A 16,970-nucleotide genomic window follows, 5' to 3' on the forward strand; every position below is an offset into this window, starting at 1 on the left:
AATATTTGAAAAACAAAGAGGACAGCTAAAACGTTTATCATTAATGATTGCAAATCCGGGTTTGATATATCAAATTAAAATCTGTCCTGAAGGAATAACAAGCAGCCTCTGAGAATGCTCTTCCTATCAGGATTAAAGAGAAAAGATATTGTTATTTGGCATTTCTGATTCTGAAGTGCTTAACTTAAGGATGGGTATATGTTAGATGCAAACATTGGTATGTTATAGGATTTCTCCCATTCATTTTCATTCTTCTATACAACATGACTATGGTGAAAATATATTTAACAGGAATGTAAGTGTAGAACCTATACAAAATTGTATGCCGTCTCAGGAAGGGAGGGGAGAGGTGTGGGGGGAGAGAGCAGGAGGGAGTGAAAGAAAACATCTAGGCTGTATGGTAGTGATTGTGGAACACTGAAAATAAATAAACAAACATAAATAAAAATAAATAAAAACAGAAAGCAAATGATTCTATCAATAGATACAGCAAAAGCCTTTGAAAAAAATAAAGCATCTGCTTGTGCAAAAATCTTAAAAACATAGTATAGGTCCTTCCAAAATATGACTAAAGTATATATCTAATATCAAAAGCTAACATTGTTACAGTGGAGAAACATTAGCTTCCCTAATATATGCAGGGATAAAAGCACAGGCTATATTATTTGACACAGTTTTACAAATTCTAATACTTAGCAATAAGACATTAGAAATAAAGGCATATATATTTATCAAGAAGAGACGCAAGTATTCTTATTTACAGAGTGTACAGTAGCTAATGTAAAGACTGGGGCAAATCAGCAAATTAACTGAAGTGATCAGTAGCTTCAGTAAGGCAGCAGAATACAAAATCCACTCCTCTCCAATACTTCTATGTAGAACAATAATAAATACCAGAAAGAATTGATAGAGAAATCTTACTAAAAATAATGACAAAACGAATAAAATATTCTGGAGTCAACCTACCAAGACACATACACATTTATATATAGATACCTATCTATATCTATACACACAATTACCAGCTACTCTTTCTAATAAAAAAAAAAATTAAACATTTGGAGAGAGATTCATTGCTCCACAGTAGGGCTCCATCAACCTAATATAAAATATGGTACTATCTGAATTCAGTTACAGACTTAATACCATGGCAATCAATCTACAAAGGTGTGACTTTTACAGAACTAGAGAAAATAATAAAATTTACATTCAGAGACACATTCAGAATCTCAAGAGAAATAGTAGTAATAATTAGGTACATAAGGGGAGTGGTACTTCCAGTGAAATAATCATCAAAACTATTTGGTGCTAGTTAAAAAATGGAAAAATAGCTCAGCAGGACTGATTAAGATAAGCAAGAATCTGAAAGAAACTTGATAGTACCGTGTTCAATAACTCCAGGAACACAAATTTTAGAGGCAAGGATTCCATAACTGAAAAGAACTACCATGAAAACTGGAAAAGCAGTTCAGTTTAGGTTTAGACTAGCATCTTATACCACATAGTACAGTAAGTTACAAACCAATACTTAACTTAAATGTAAAAGATCCTGTCATTAAAAAATTGGAGGAAAATGGAAAGAGGGAGGGGACTCTTAAACAATGGAGAGCAGTGACCATAAAAGAGAAAACGGGCCTATTTGATTACGTAAAATTTAAAAAGTTTTTGCATAAATAAAGGCAATGCAGTTAGGATAAACAAAAAAACTGTTAATTGGGGGGGGGGAAAGAATCTCTGCAGCACATATATCAGAGAAAAGTCTGACATATAAAGAAATAACAGGCATTTATGAGCAAAGGTTCATAAAAGAAGCTGTGAAAAGATGTAATCAGCTTTCAAAATAAGAACTTAAAACTAATAATAACCATCAAATGACTAAAAATAAGAGAAATACACATTAAAACAAATCTAGGGTTTCACCATACAGCTATCAAATTATAAATTTTGACAAGTGGAGATAGCATTGGAAGGGATTTAGGAAGACAGACACAAAAATACATTGTTCATATTGGACCAATCATTATGGAAATCAATTTAGTGTATTGTGAGAAAAATGGCTAAACTGCTTATCCCTTTTTATGCCCAAATTCCCACCTATGGGCATGTAACCCCAAGGAGACTAACGCGCCAAATACACTATTATTCTATTTGTTATAGCAATTTTTATCTTACCAAAAATCTGGAAGGTGTCCATTAATTGAGAATAGTTTACCTGACATATGAAGACAATGGAGTATTTTTTAAGTAAAAAAAGGATGACCGTAAGATATTAAGAGAAAAATGGAAAGAACTGTTTGCACTGATGCAGAGAGAAGTAAGTAGAAACAGGAAACCAACACAAAGACTATAGTAAATGCAAACTTAAAAATTAAAATGAAACCTCAAATACAGTAGTTATGATGGACAGTATTGTCTCTGGGGAAAATAGAGTTGAAGAGGTGGGGGATTATGATTGTGGAATGTTGCATACTCTTTCAGGGACAGTTGCAGTACAGGTGTTTCTGTTTAATTCTCTTTCTTTTCCACTTCAAAGGCTGAGAGTTCACAGGGATACTGGTGAGTATGATGGCATCCAGAAGTCAACATGTTGTAAAAGACAAAGGTCGTTAATAACAACAAGAGAGACAGAGAAACAAAGAGAGACATGGAGACAGAGAGACAGAGACTGAAAGGTCTTCCTGTGAAATACTCAATATTAATTAGAAGTAGTTGATGGAGAAGGGTAGCAGGAAATAATCCTGGGCTGGGAACTGCTACAACGGCAAGTGAGGTCTATGGTATGAGTCTATTATGAGTGCTATTATCACCCCATTTTGCAGAGGAGGAAACTGAGGCAGTTTGCCTCATGCCTTGAAGTGAATTGACCATAGAGGTCAGAGGTAGATATTTTGTAGAGGATTAACATAACTCACAAAATACCAATGAGGATGTATCAAAGAAAGCAGGAAGGGAGGAGAAGAGGAGGAAAAAGGAAGGAAGGAAAAGGGGAGATGGAGGAAGGCAGGAAAGGAGAATGGAGGAAATGTTATTTAGCAATCATTGACTGTGGTATGAGAGCTTGAGGTGGGGAATACTTGCCTAATATCTATTTTACGGACCTAGAATGACAAAGAGATTCAACTTTATGATCAAATCCAAGTTGTCAATGAAGTAGGTGATGACAAGCCAAGAATAAAACTCAGGGTTCCTAAATTTGTAGTCCCTGTAAACCCTGAAATGCACATAACTCATCCTCACTGACCAGAGGGGTGATTATGTCCTGAGGCAATGGAGCCCCAATAACCAGTTACAATATGGAAGTAGGAGGGGAGAGGAGACACAAGGACAGATGAAGGAGACATAACTGGACAAGAACAGAAGAAAGCAAGTGTTTATATAGCGCTTAAGATATGCCACGTACCGTTAGACACTTTTACAATTTATTTTTACAAACATCTCCTTTGATCTATACAACAAAACAATCAGGTAGGTGCTAGATTGCTCTCATTTGACAGATGAGGAAACTGAGGCAACAGAGGTTGACTAGCCCAGGGTAGCACAGCTAGTAAGTGCCTTGAGGCTGGATTTGAATTTGGGTCTTCCTGACTCCAATCTCAGCACTCTCCCCCCTGAAATCTCTGTCAGGGTTAGAGAGCTAGAAGCAGTTCAACACTCTCCCATAAGGGAAGTCATTACTCAAGGTTGCATATTCTGGGTTATCCAATCAGAAAAGGATTTAGGGGTCCAAGATCCTTTTCTCTCAGCCACAACCCTCCCATGGAGAACATATTGAGACCTTAGAAGCATGTTTACTTTCTCTCTTTTGCTAGGTTCTGACCTCTGGAAGCAGCTAACAACTCTGAGGTAACACCAAAACCCTGCACCAGATCTGGAAGGAGTCTGACTCTCCATCACCATGATCTGGAGAGAAGCCCTGCCCAGTACCAACAGTCCTACACACCAGAAGAAAGTGGTAAGAGGTGGGAGGGATGTGTAGCGCATGTTTTAGGACAGACTGAAGTGTTCCCACAAGAAAAGCTGGGATTGAGTAACAGGGAAAGGGAACTTCCAGGAGGTAGGCTTTGGAGACAGGGAGTATGAATGTGAAGAATTAATGCAAGACAGGGCTTTCTAGCTTGTGTTCCCCATATGTAACTCCATATAGATTTCCTCTTCCCCTGGGATGAGCTACTCAACCAGAGAAACAGAAAGGATTTGAGAAATATTGAAAGGACACACCCCCTGGAAGTATTACAAATGGGCTACTATTTTTTTCCATTGGAGATTTCTAGAGTGAAAGAGCCAAATATTCACCATTCATTTTTCTCCTTTAATGATAACAACAGCCATCATTTCTCTACAGCACTTACAAATATTACATCATTTGATCCTCACAATAGCCCTGGGAGGTAAGTGCTATTATCCCTGCCTTTAGCAGAAGACAAAACTGAGGCAGACAGTTTAATTGACTTGACTAAGCACAGCTAGTAAGTTATCTGAACTCAGGTCTGCCTGACTACAGATCTGACATCATCTCGGCTACACCACTTGGCTTCAATTAAATTCTTCTATTATAGCCATCAGTACTACACAAGCAGTCTGACATGATCACAAACTGGTCCCATTAAGTCATAAGGCTTTCCAGGCACAGACACCAAAAGCCTGGGATGGCTTTAGAATCTTAGGATTCTGGGGGAGGAGGTAGGAAAGGTCTAAGAAATTGAGTCATTCCAAGGACTTGTCTCTGAGCTCAAGCCTGGCTTTCAGGGGACAACAGAGTTAGTGGACATATTTCAAGGCATGCATGAAATGGATGGAAGTATAATTTACTCCTTTATTTCCACTAACTTCTAACTGAAATTTATCATGCCTTTCAATTATGAATGTAGGTGACATGTAATTTGAGAAAAGGGTTCATCAGCTTCACCAGATTGCCAGAGGGGTTCATGCCCCCCAAAAGTTTAAGGGTTCCTGAGCTAGAAAATCTCTAGATTGAGTGCAGTACCTCTTTCTCCTGCTAGTAGGGGTTAGATATTGGATTAATGTCCTAGATCCAGCTACAGATAATTGCATCATGCTCAATGCCTGTTTGCTGTTTTTAAGGAATGTGACCAATTGATATCAGCCAATTAGCAAATTTTCCCCAGTCCATTCATTGTCCCATTGCTGAATAAATTACCACACATTTAATGAATGCCTACCCTTCATATAATGGCACAGTAACTTTGCAAAGGATGCCAAAAAATCCTGGTAATAGTAAAGAAGGAAAAGATAATAGGTGGTTTTTCTTAATTAAAATTCTGATATTTCCTATTTCATTCAGGCTCCCAGTTTAGCTGTATGTCTGCTACAGATATTTTAAAAGCCCATTCCTGTGAAGTTCTATCTGCCTGACCAGACTACTTGGGTTAGCAGAATGCAGGGAGATCATCCCAGAATTACAGCTGAGAAGGGTGTGGAATCCTGCTTTGGGCTTTATTAGGCATTCTAACCAAGAACCTGATCTTTGATTTAGCAGGAGTCAATAGAAGGAGAAATTCTCATCTTGAAAGAAAAATTATTCGAACAAGAGAATCTCCTGAAGAACACCAAGGAAAGGCTAAACAGCACCAAGCTTGAGAAGAAGAACTTGGAGAGGTTCATATTCCACCAATCTAGGTGTTTCCAGCAAGCAGTGCAGGAGATCAGAGGGGTTGGGGAAGTAAGGTGGAAAAAAGAAGGTGTTTCTACGTGTCCCTGTCCTTCTGATAGATGTCCAGTGAGCAAGGAGACCAAAAGGTTCCATCACATGAATGTGTCCATGATGTCCCCATGCCTGCTATGCATTATGGCTTATCAAGCAATATGCATTTACCATGTGTCATGCAATATGCTAAATACTGGGGATATAAAGTGATGAAGAAATGTTCCTGCCATCAGGGAGCTTCGATTCAATCACAGAAAACATAATGTGCCCATAGATTAGATATATAATATATAAAAAGTAAATAGAATAGCATTGGAGAGGAAGGTACTAGCAGCTGGGGGAGGAAGTTCAGGATAAGCGCCACAGAGGAAGTGGTGCTTGAGCTGAGGTTTAAAATAACATGTGGATTCTGCTTCTTTGCCACCTTTGTGCCCTCTCCTATGTAGTTAACCTCACTCATGCTCTTCTCTATTCATTTCCATCACCCTCTTTTTACTTTAAGCTTGATATCTGAAGAAATGCCATTCAGTTCCAACCTGGAAGAACAGGGAAAGTAAGCCATCATGGCTGTGTGGCTACCACAGGGAGAAGAGAGGGAGGGACTTAAAGAAACACCAGGACCTTCCTGACTCTTTTCTTTCGGAAGAGTGGCTGATGTTTGTCAAGCCTGGTGGCTAGGAACCTCTGGGGTGGCATGGGTAGAGACTAGGTCATCTAGCCATAGAGAATGCAACTCAGGAAAAGGGAAATACAGAGGAGCTGAGATATCTGACAGGTCTATACTATACCAGCTGGATTGGCAAATAGCTTTCATACCAGGAGTTTTCCATTTCTTCTAACTTGATTTCTGAATAGTAAAAGCTTGAGATGACTACAACAAAAAAAAGCAACAGGCACAAGATAACATTACCTGGGTCCCATATACTTCTAACCTTTTCCTTTAAGGAGTAACAGAGAGATTTTCTCTAAATTTCCTCATGACAATGTCTGAATGGGATCTCTTCAGTCTTATTCTGAAGAGACTGAGATAGTACATGAAACCTAAAATAGGGAGTGGCTTAGGGAAAAGAATTCTAAACACATACATACTGTTTGAAGCAAAAGGCATGAAGGTATGAGAATTACCTGGGAGAAGCCCCTTCTCCAATGAGCCATTTGAAGCCTCTAAAAGAAGGAAAGGGAATAACTTTAAAACCATGGCCAAAGAAACCATGGCTAAAGAAAAGATCTTCTCTAAGTGAAACAGAACCTTGTCAGAAAACAATATATCTAGGGGGTGGAGTAGAAAAACAGACCTACTCTAGCTCTCCCCCCAAAGCCCATAAAATACCTTTAAAATATGAATCTAAATAAATTCTAGAGCAGCAGATGTCACAAAATAACAGCATGAAAGACATTTCCAGCCCAAGACAGCGTGGAAGGCCGACAGGAAAGGTATATCGCACCAGCCTCAGAACAGAGCATAGCACAGCCTTGGCAGAGTGACACCGCCAGGGACAGGACTGGAGTAGGCTTTAGGGTGTGGAATCCTGGACAGCAGCTGCAGCTCCCAGATTTCTCAACCCACAAATGCCAAGGACAGCTTCAAAAGTCAGTGAGAAAGCTTTCACCTGGGTTAGAAGGGAACAAGGTTTGGCCCTGGGCCCAGGGTAGGAGCCATTGCTGAGGCAGCAGCATCCATTTTAGAAGCCCTTTGCCTAAAGCTCCAGGGGGAATCAAGTAGCAGCTCTGGGGTGAGGAAGAGCTCTGGCTTGGTGGAGGTGGAAGCAGTTATGGAGAGGGAACTCTACTCACAGATGCTGGGCAGAAAAGCTTCTGGCTGCTCCCAGACCAGACTGCAGGCCAGGAGAGGAGCAAAATCCTCTCCGTTGATGGTGCCACCTTGGAGGAAAGGAGAACTTACAAGTCCCTAGAGGAGACCTTCCACTTGAGAAGGAAATCAATAGACAAGTAACATGCTAGGACAATGCCCAAAAAAGGGGAAAAAATAAGACTACAGAAGGCTACTTTCTGGGTGAACAGGTATTTTCCTCCATCCTTTCAGATGAGGAAGAACAAAGGATACCATCAGAGGAAGACATCAAAGTCAAGGCATCTGCATCCAAAATCTCCAAAATAAATATGCAATGGTCTCATGCCATGGAAGAGCTCAAAGAAGATTTTGAAAATCAAGTAAGAGAGGTGGAGGAAAACAACTGACCTGGAAAATAGATCCAGACAACACTATTTAAAAATTATGGGGCTACCTGAAAGTCATGAAGAATAAAAGAGTCTAGACATCATCTTGCATGAAATTATCAAGGAAAATTGCCCTAATATTCTAGAACAAGGGGGTAAAACAAATCTTAAAAGAACCCACAGATCACCTCCTGAAAGATATACGAAAAGAAAAACTCCTAGGAATATTGTAACCAAATTTCAGAGTTCCCAGGTCAAGGAGAAAATATTGCAAGCAGCTAGAAAGAAATAATTCGAATATTGTGGAAATACAATCAGCATAACATAAGATCTAGCAGCTTCTACATTAAGGGATGGAAGGGCTTAGAATATTATATTCCAGAAGTCAAAGGAATTAGGATTAAAACCAAAAGTCACCCACCCAGCTAAACTGAGTAATACTATAGGCAAAAATATGGTCATTCAATGAAATAGAGGACTTTCAAGCATTCTTGATGAAAAGACCAGAGCTGAATACAAAATCTGATTTTCAAACACAAGAATCAAGAGAAGCAGGAAAAGGTAAACAGCAAAGAGAAATCATAAGGGACTTACTAAAGTTGAACTGTTTACATTCCTACATGGAAAGATAATATTTGTAACTCTTCAGATTTTCTCAGTATTTAGGTAGTTGGAGGGATTACATACATATACACACACCCCCTCCCCATAAGTATAGACAAAGGGCACAGGGTGAGTTGAATAGAAAGCGATGATATCTAAAAGAAAAATTAAGAGGTGAGAGAGGAATATATTGGGAGGAGAAAGGAAGAAATGGAAGGGGGCAAATTATCGCTCATAAAAGAGGCAAGAAAAGCTTTTCCAAAGGAGGGGAAAAGGGGAGCAGTAAGAGAAAAACTGAAGCTTACTCGCATCATATTTGGCTTAAGGAGGAAATAACATGCACACTCAATTTGGTATGAAAAATTATTTTACACTACAGGAAAGTAGGGGAGAAAGGGGATAAGTGGGGTGAGGGGGGAGATGACAGAAGGGAGGGCAAATGGGAGGAAGGAGTAATTAAAAGTAAACACTTTTGGGGAGGGACAAGGTCAAAAGAGAGAACAGCATAAATGGGGGGCAGGATAGGATAGAGGGAGACATCGTTAGTTTTTCACATGACTATTATGGAAGTCCTTTGCACAACTACACATTTAGAGCCTATATTGAATTACTTGCCTTCTCAGTGGGGATGGGTGGGGTGGGAGGAAGAGAGAGAATAGGAACAAATGTCAAAAATTGTTTTTGCATGCAAGTAGGAAATACGAAATACAAGATAATAGGGTATAGAAATCTATCTTGCCCTACAAGAAAAGAGAGAAGATGGGGATAATGGAAAAGATATGTGTGATAGAAGGGAGGGCAGATTGGGGGAAGGGACAGTCAGAATGCATGGTGTCTTGGAGTGGGGGGAAAGGAGAGATGGGGTGAAAATTTGCAACTCAAAATCTTGTGGAAATGAATGTTGAAAACTAAAAATTTGTTAATTAAAAAAAAAAACAAAAACAAAAACAAAACCCAACTCTTCCTTCCCCTACTGTAGCACACTAGCACAGCAACTAAATTCAGTCCAATGTATCAAAGATTTCTAAGGACCTACTCAGGACTGAAAGTCCCAAATCCAAGTCCCAGAAAGTCTCTTTCAATGTTAACTTAGGTCCTCATGCTCCAAAAGGTGTCTTTTTCTTACAGAGGGCCCATACCCTCCTGCCTTGAATTATGCAACTGTCCACTCTGAAGCAAATGCCCTGACCCATCACATACCACTTTGATACTGTGAATAGCTACTTAGCAGCAGCTGATAAACAATTGCAGGCATTTAGCTCTTAAGTTATAACTAAGAATAAACTCATGACCTACTCAGGCTCGTATCCTTGTTGGTTTGTACTATCCAAGCCACTGAGGATTCAGATTTAGAGAAGGTGCTAGAATATTGAATGGTTCATAAACACCTGTGTCCAGCATCAGTTTCCCCCAAGGAAAAGATGACTGAAAGAGGCTTCCTAAACCAATGCATTCATTTCATTCCCTTGATTTGACTCTTTCTAAATGTCAATCTTAACTCAGCAGCAGCAGATTCTCTCATGCAGGAAGCAAGAAATGGTTTACAGAGGTTATAACTTAGTCTCCTAGACACCAGTCTGCTAAGAAGGGAGAAATTTGGGAATGTTGAGAGTAGGAAAGAGACTAAAGAACCTCCTAAGAAACATGCTTCCTTCCTAAGTTTCCATCTGGAAACGTCTAAATTCTTTGAAATGGGGATGGAGAGCTAATGCCTAGCTAGGTCTATGTTAATGAAGGCAGATGGTCAAACACATTTCACCAAATTCCAAGGAGCCATCTTCTAAGTGATATTTGAATTTGAGTGACCCTGTCTCTAGGAAATGGGTATCTATAGGAAACCCTAAAAGTGAGGTCACTGCACACACAATGGAAGAGAATGCCTTCTCCTGGGTATCCCTAAGATCTGGCCTTGGTTTGGCAAACCCACGGCTGAGGCAAGGTTTCTAAGATTGGCTAAAGCTCCACCCGCCCTCGAGCCTCTCTCATGACCTTAGGTTGTACACAAGAGGAACACCAAACTTTTCTGCTCTCCCTTTCCCCCACTGTTCCCATACCATGTTCTGGCATTTTCACAGTCCTTACTCCTTGAGACAACCCATTCTATTAATGTGCCAGTTTTCCCTCAGAAATTCTGTGGAAACGACTAACAAAAAAGCTTAAAAGAACCATTCCTTGCCTTTGCCGCTCATTTCCAAACCTTTATCAGAATCTCTAAGGCAGAAGATAAAGGCATCTTTTAAAAATCAGAAGAGGTCATGCTCTAGACCCTTCCTCTCAGACAGCCAAAACCATTTTTGTGCATACTTCTCAGATTCAGGTAAAGTGTTCTAACCATGGAGAAGAGAGTAAAGATGTGTAAAGATAATGACCATGCCCCTCCTTACCAATTCCATTCTGACTAGATGGCTGGCTTCCATCTTCCTTGTTGCTGAACATAGATTTATTTCCTCCAAGCTTGGCAAAGTGGTAGCACACACATCAGCCAGAGTAGAGAATTCTGAACAGAGGATACCACCACAACCCACTATTACTGAGCCTCAGGCCTCTGACCTGAGAGAGAACATGAATATCCCCTTCCCTTCCTCATTTCAGTGCTCTTAAGACTTGTTAGGAATGAAAAATGTAAAACATGAATACGGAGATCATTAGATAGGACAACAACTTTGTTCAATCCTATCGCAGCAAATAACCTGGCAACAGACATCACTGTGTAATAGAAAAAAAAAATCCGAGTTTTGTTTTTCTGACCTGTGAAATACTCAATTTATGTCATATATCATCAAACAAAATTCCAAAATTTCATCTATTTAAACAATATCACTCTAGGCAAAGGGCATCTGGGCCCAAACTAGGGTGTCCATACAAGATTTTTGGTGCAAAGGTGGAAATGTTTTCAAGTGCCAAACACAGCACAAATTAAGCTCAATAATTAGCCAAGTCCCTAGTGAGTTTCACTCACTCCCCCCATTACCAGGCCACACCTGCCCTCCCCACCAAGCTCAGATTCACCCTGGCCAGCATGCTGGGAATGAATAAGGCTACACTCCCAAGACAACAGGTCTTTTCCAAGCTCAGCTCAGGATAAGTAGGAGGTAGCCAAAGTGACCTGATGGGTGCCCTATTAGTGTGAAAGGGTCCATCCTGGGCAGTCTGGGAGCCTCTCAGTCAGCAACAGCTTTGGTCTCCTTCAATGTTAGATAGATGACCTGCATGTCTCTGTAAAAAGGAAAGGACCACTAATACTTGGCAAAATTTCAAGCCTCAACAATCTCCTGTGAAATTGGCTCCACGATTTATGCTAAGCCAAAGTCAAGTTACTTTTGCAATGAGGATTAAAAAAAAAAAATCTTATAAAGACTTCAGTGCACTGTTCTTAAGGAACCAACAGTGCCATCTTGTGTCTTAGCTTCAGGGCAAGAGACTTGGGGATAAAGAAATTCCCTTCTCTACCCAAGGAAGACAGAGTGAACTTACATCCAGAGCTGCCTGGCACAATGGTCAGAGGACTGGACTTAAGGGTTAGGAAGACCTGGGTTCAAATCCTACCTTTGACACTTATTAGCTTTGTAACCATGGGTAAGTCACTTTAACTGCTCTCAGACTTGTTTTTCCTCATCTGTACAACGAGGTAAATATATACAATACATGCTTCATCAACTTATAAGAGTCAAATAAGATGAGGTATGTAAAATGTTCTATAAATTCTGAAGCACTACAGAAATGTCAATTATATAATGACATTATATATATTAAACCCACCCATCCACCCCCACACACATACATATATTATAACGGTAAGCCAGGGAACGCTTTCCAAATATAAGTACTGAGGAAGCTAGGCTCAACAACAAGATCTCCCTTTGAGAGCTTTCTCTTGTCTGCCACAGGGAGCTGAGAGAGAACCTCCAATGAGACAGAACACACTTTAGAAACCCTGACATTTTCAGGACCTTCTGAATGTGTTTCTTCACTCAGAACTAAGGCAAGCCAAGAGAGCATCTTGGCACATGGTCTAAAGAGAAAGGGTATCTCTGGATAATCCTATGCCTAAGGCAGGAAACAAGGTCTCCACACCCACTGCCCTTCACAGGGACCCTCACCTGTGTCCCTAACTTTTGTCCTGAAATGAAATGAGTGAGGAATGGGAGCTGGGGAAGGGATCAGCAAGAATGAAGAGTGTGGTACTGGGGGAAAATCATAGCTTTGGGAACTTGAGAAAAGACAGATCCCCTTAAAGGATTAAATGGTGAAAAGAATTTGTTCTGTAAAGTTTGGATTCAGTCAAAGATCCACACTTGAGGGTCTAGAGGGCCATATGTGTCCTTGAGGCCACAGATTCCCCACCCCTGTTGAGGCTATGTAACACTGTTCTCATACTGAGTTTGTGATCCAATAAAACCCTCAGGTCTTTTTCAAATAAAAAAGTCAATGTTTCCCCCAAAGCTTCTACTTGGCAAGTCAGTCACTGTAGAAGGATCTCAAGAGTAACCTTTATATCTGACCTTTGGGGAGACCCTAGCCCTTCCCCCTCTACCCCCCGGATTTCAGAAAATCAATAAACTTGTTAGAGGGGAAGGGAACAGAATCACTTTTGACTTTTCACTAACCTTCAACTGAAATTCAGCATTTCCTTCAATTATTTAATAACACTATTTTCAGGCAAGAGGTCCATAGTCTTGCTTGTCAAAGAGGTTCATGACACACAAAAACTAGAATTCCTGATTTAGACGGGCAGTTCTAATCAATGCAAAGTTTTCCCTTGCAATGCTCCCAGTCACCCAGGCTTCCAAGTCATCCTTAGCTCCTCACTTCCACTCAGCCCACACATCCATCCAATATGGAGCTAAGCCTGCTTGTTTCTACCTTAGAATCAACTCTCCTATATGTGCCCTTCTCTCCTCCAACGGTCACCACCTGGCTCATCAACTCATGCCTGGACTACTTCAACAACCTGCTGTTTGCTCTCCCCACTATTTTCCCCTAAATCTGCAGCCAAAGCAACCTTTCTAAAGCCCTCCCCTACTTAGTACTCTTCTTCTAACTGTAAGAAAAGACTATGCAACAAGTATATCAATTAAAAAAAAAATTAATGTTCCCTATTACTTCCAGGATATATGTGTATAATATATATGTGTGTATATATATGTATATATAAATATACATATATATACATATATACACACACACGTGTGCTCCTGTTGGCTTTTAAACCCCTCCATACCCTGCCCCTCCCTACATCTGCAGTCTTCCTACACTTCACTCCCTTCCACCCATTCTCTGATCTAGTGACACTGACCTGCTTGCTGGTCCTCCAACAGGATACTCCCATCTTCTGACCTGGCTGTCCCTACTCCTTTCCACCTCCTTTCAGATTCAGATCAAAACCTAACATTTGCAAAAAGCCTTCAACCCCTCCCCCACTCCTCTGACAAGACAACTCCTTCACTTTTCATTTCTGGTCCCTACAAACCTTGGCCACATCCTCTTCCACTAGAATGGATGCTCCTAGAGCCCAAGGCCTGCTTTGGCCTTCCAGGATGGCCCCTCCGCGCTGGCTTAAGCCGACCTCATCTGCCCCGCTGCACTAGCCTGCCAGGTCTCGCTCTAACCCATTTTCCACCCATGACAGCTCTTCAGACCCTAAAAGGCGGCTCCCACGGAAGCCTGGTCAGACACCCAGGTCTAGCACAGCGCGGGAGGGCAGCGCGCCCAGGCGTTCTGCTGCAACTGACCAGGCTAGAAACTGACCAGCAGACGGCCGGGGCAGCGGAGGGGGCGAGGGCACCCTAACCCCCGACGCGCGCGCCCACACCGCAGAGTCGGACACGCTGAACACGCTCGGGTCCTCCGTGCTGCCCACGACCATACTGTGCGGGTGCTCTTGGCGTGCGCCTGGCCAACGGCGCCATCGGCGCGGTGGGACTTGGAGCCGTGGCGTTCCCCTGGCACCCGCTGGCTCGTGGTGTGCCCATGACGGCTCGGGGGGCCCTGGGGTGGTGTGTGGGGGGGGTTTGTCCTCCTCCGCCGCCGCCCCTCCGGGAAGACGGCGAGCAGGAGCCCGGGATCCCCTGCCTTACTCCCACTGCTCTTCGAGAAACCCCCGGGACTGCCGGCCCCCCGGCAAGAAGCCGCCCCATTCTCCTGGGCAGCGCAGCGTCCTGAAATAGAAGGGTTGGGGGTTCGCGTCTCCTCCTAAAACGGCGGCCCCGCCGGGGTCCCTGCCCAGCTCGTGACCCTCCAGGCTGAAGGGCTTCTTCTCCATGATCCTGGAGGCGGCTCGGTGGGCGTGGTCCTGGGGGCGGAGCCCGCGGAAGGGTGGGGCGACCTCCCTGCTCCCGAGCCTCACCTTCTGAGTATGGAGCCAGGTGAGGTCTTAGGGTCTAGCCTTCCCCTTGGACAGAGGGAGAAGGTGAGGACCTGGGGAGGGGAAAGTCGGTGGCAGCTGTGTTATCTGTGTCCCAGTTTGTGTTTTCTGATCTTGCTTAAATAATTCAAGCTATATCTTATGAACTACTGCTACTTTTCTTTCCTTAACTACTTCCCAATTACATTTTAAAAATATTTTTACCATTCATTTTTTTAAAACAACTGACTTCCAAGATCTCTCCTTCCCATTACTTTAAGAAAGCAAGCAATGTGGTACTGATTTGCATTTTACATTTGCATATTAGTCACGGAGCAAAAAATAAAAACAACACCTGCGATGTATACGGGGTCCTGCTATTACAAAGTGTAACCAGAAGAGGTTGAACATGAAGACTAGATGCCTGCCAATTCAGCATCCATTTCAGCATTGCTGGCCTGCAAGGCATGCTGGCTGCTGAGAATGTAGAGAGACAAGAATTTTTTAAAAGTCCCTCTTCTGGAGAGGTTTCTATATTCTTAGGGCACACAATGTGTAAACAGAGAAAGATTTTTTGGGGGAAGGGAGAGCAGTGGAGGGAGAGAAGACATGAGGAAATCCATAAGGGCTTCATGGAAGAGGTGACCACTAACTGAGCTGAGCCTTGGATTTTAAGACCTGAAGGAAAGGAGGTAATGCTAGGGGGTGAGAATAGCCCCAGTAGCACATAATGGGAGATGGGAGGTTGAGGTTACAGAACGGCTAATGGGCCACTTTGGACTACAATGCAGCATTTAGGAAGAAGAGTCATATGGAATGATAAAGCCAGACTAGGAAGTGCTTTAAATGGGAATCTGAGGAGTTTGCATTTTATCTCAGAGGCAACAGATTTAGGAGCCTGGATTTGGAGTTGGGAGGACCTGGGTTATAATTCCAACTTGTCCACTTACTACCTATATGACCCAGTGCATATCAATGAATCTTTCTGGGGCTCATTTTCTTATTAGGTAAAAAATGAGGAGGGCGAGGTTCATGGTTACAAAAATATTCAGAACACCATTTTTATTGAACAGAAACAAAGGGGGTGACCATTAACTAGGGAATGGAAGAACAAATATGGCCTATGAATGCAACAGAATACTGAAAGAAATGCTGAAAAGGGAGATTCCCTTTAAGGCAGGTAGGTGGTGCTGCTGTGGATGGAGCTCTGGACCTAGAGTGAGGGAGACCTGAGTTCAAATTCAGCCTCAGACACTATATGACCTTGGGCAAATGCTTGTTTGTCTCAGTTCCCTCATCTGTAAAATGGGGATAAAAATATGGTTGTTGTGAGAATCAAATGAGATAATACTAGGAAAGTACTCAGCATGACTTCAAAAATAACATTAGTAACTTCATTTTGCCTTTATCCACCACTTGGTGAAACTAAGTTTTACCTGATTTTCCAGAAGTTACAAGATTACTCCCTCTCCCAAATGTTACCAGCTTAAGGAATGTCACAAAACTACCCCTTGCCTTCTCACCTGATCCACTCCATCAGTAGAAACCCAGGTGTCTCAATCCCTATAATTCTGTTTTTCTTGTTTGTGATTCCCTCTAAATTGTATTTTAACTGTGTATAAACCAAAGTTCTGCATCCTTGACTACTGAGAACTTTGATGCCAGTTTATTTCTGCAACTGGAAGCACTGCTAAATAAATTGTTGATTGGATGTAAAAAAAAAGATAATAATAACAACAAAAAGCAAAAACCGAAGAAATTTAAAAAGTCTCCTTTTATCTGCACTCAGTTCATCAGTTCTGTCTCTGGAGATGGAGAGCATTTTTCACAATCAGTCTTTGGCATTATCTTAGATCATTGAATTGCCATTCTGAGCTAAGTCCTTCATGGCTGCTCCTCATACAGTCTTCTTGTTATTTTATACAATGCTTTCCTGGTTCTGCTGACTTCTCTTTTAGGCAATATCTCTCATGAATTTTCTTGTATATTATAAATTCTGATCAGACTGTGAAGAATTCACAGTCTGTGCACAGACAGCTAACTGGGGAATAGCTCCCACTTCAATAATAAGCTTTCTTGCCTAATGAAATGTAGAGTTTCCTTCTTTATTATATTTATGGGGCTCACCATATCCTCCACCCAACAATTCTGAAGAAAGAGTTCATGATACAGAAGCTTATG

Source organism: Notamacropus eugenii, chromosome 2 (assembly GCF_028372415.1).
Source record: "Notamacropus eugenii isolate mMacEug1 chromosome 2, mMacEug1.pri_v2, whole genome shotgun sequence".
In the NCBI taxonomy this organism is placed as follows: Eukaryota; Metazoa; Chordata; class Mammalia; order Diprotodontia; family Macropodidae; genus Notamacropus; species Notamacropus eugenii.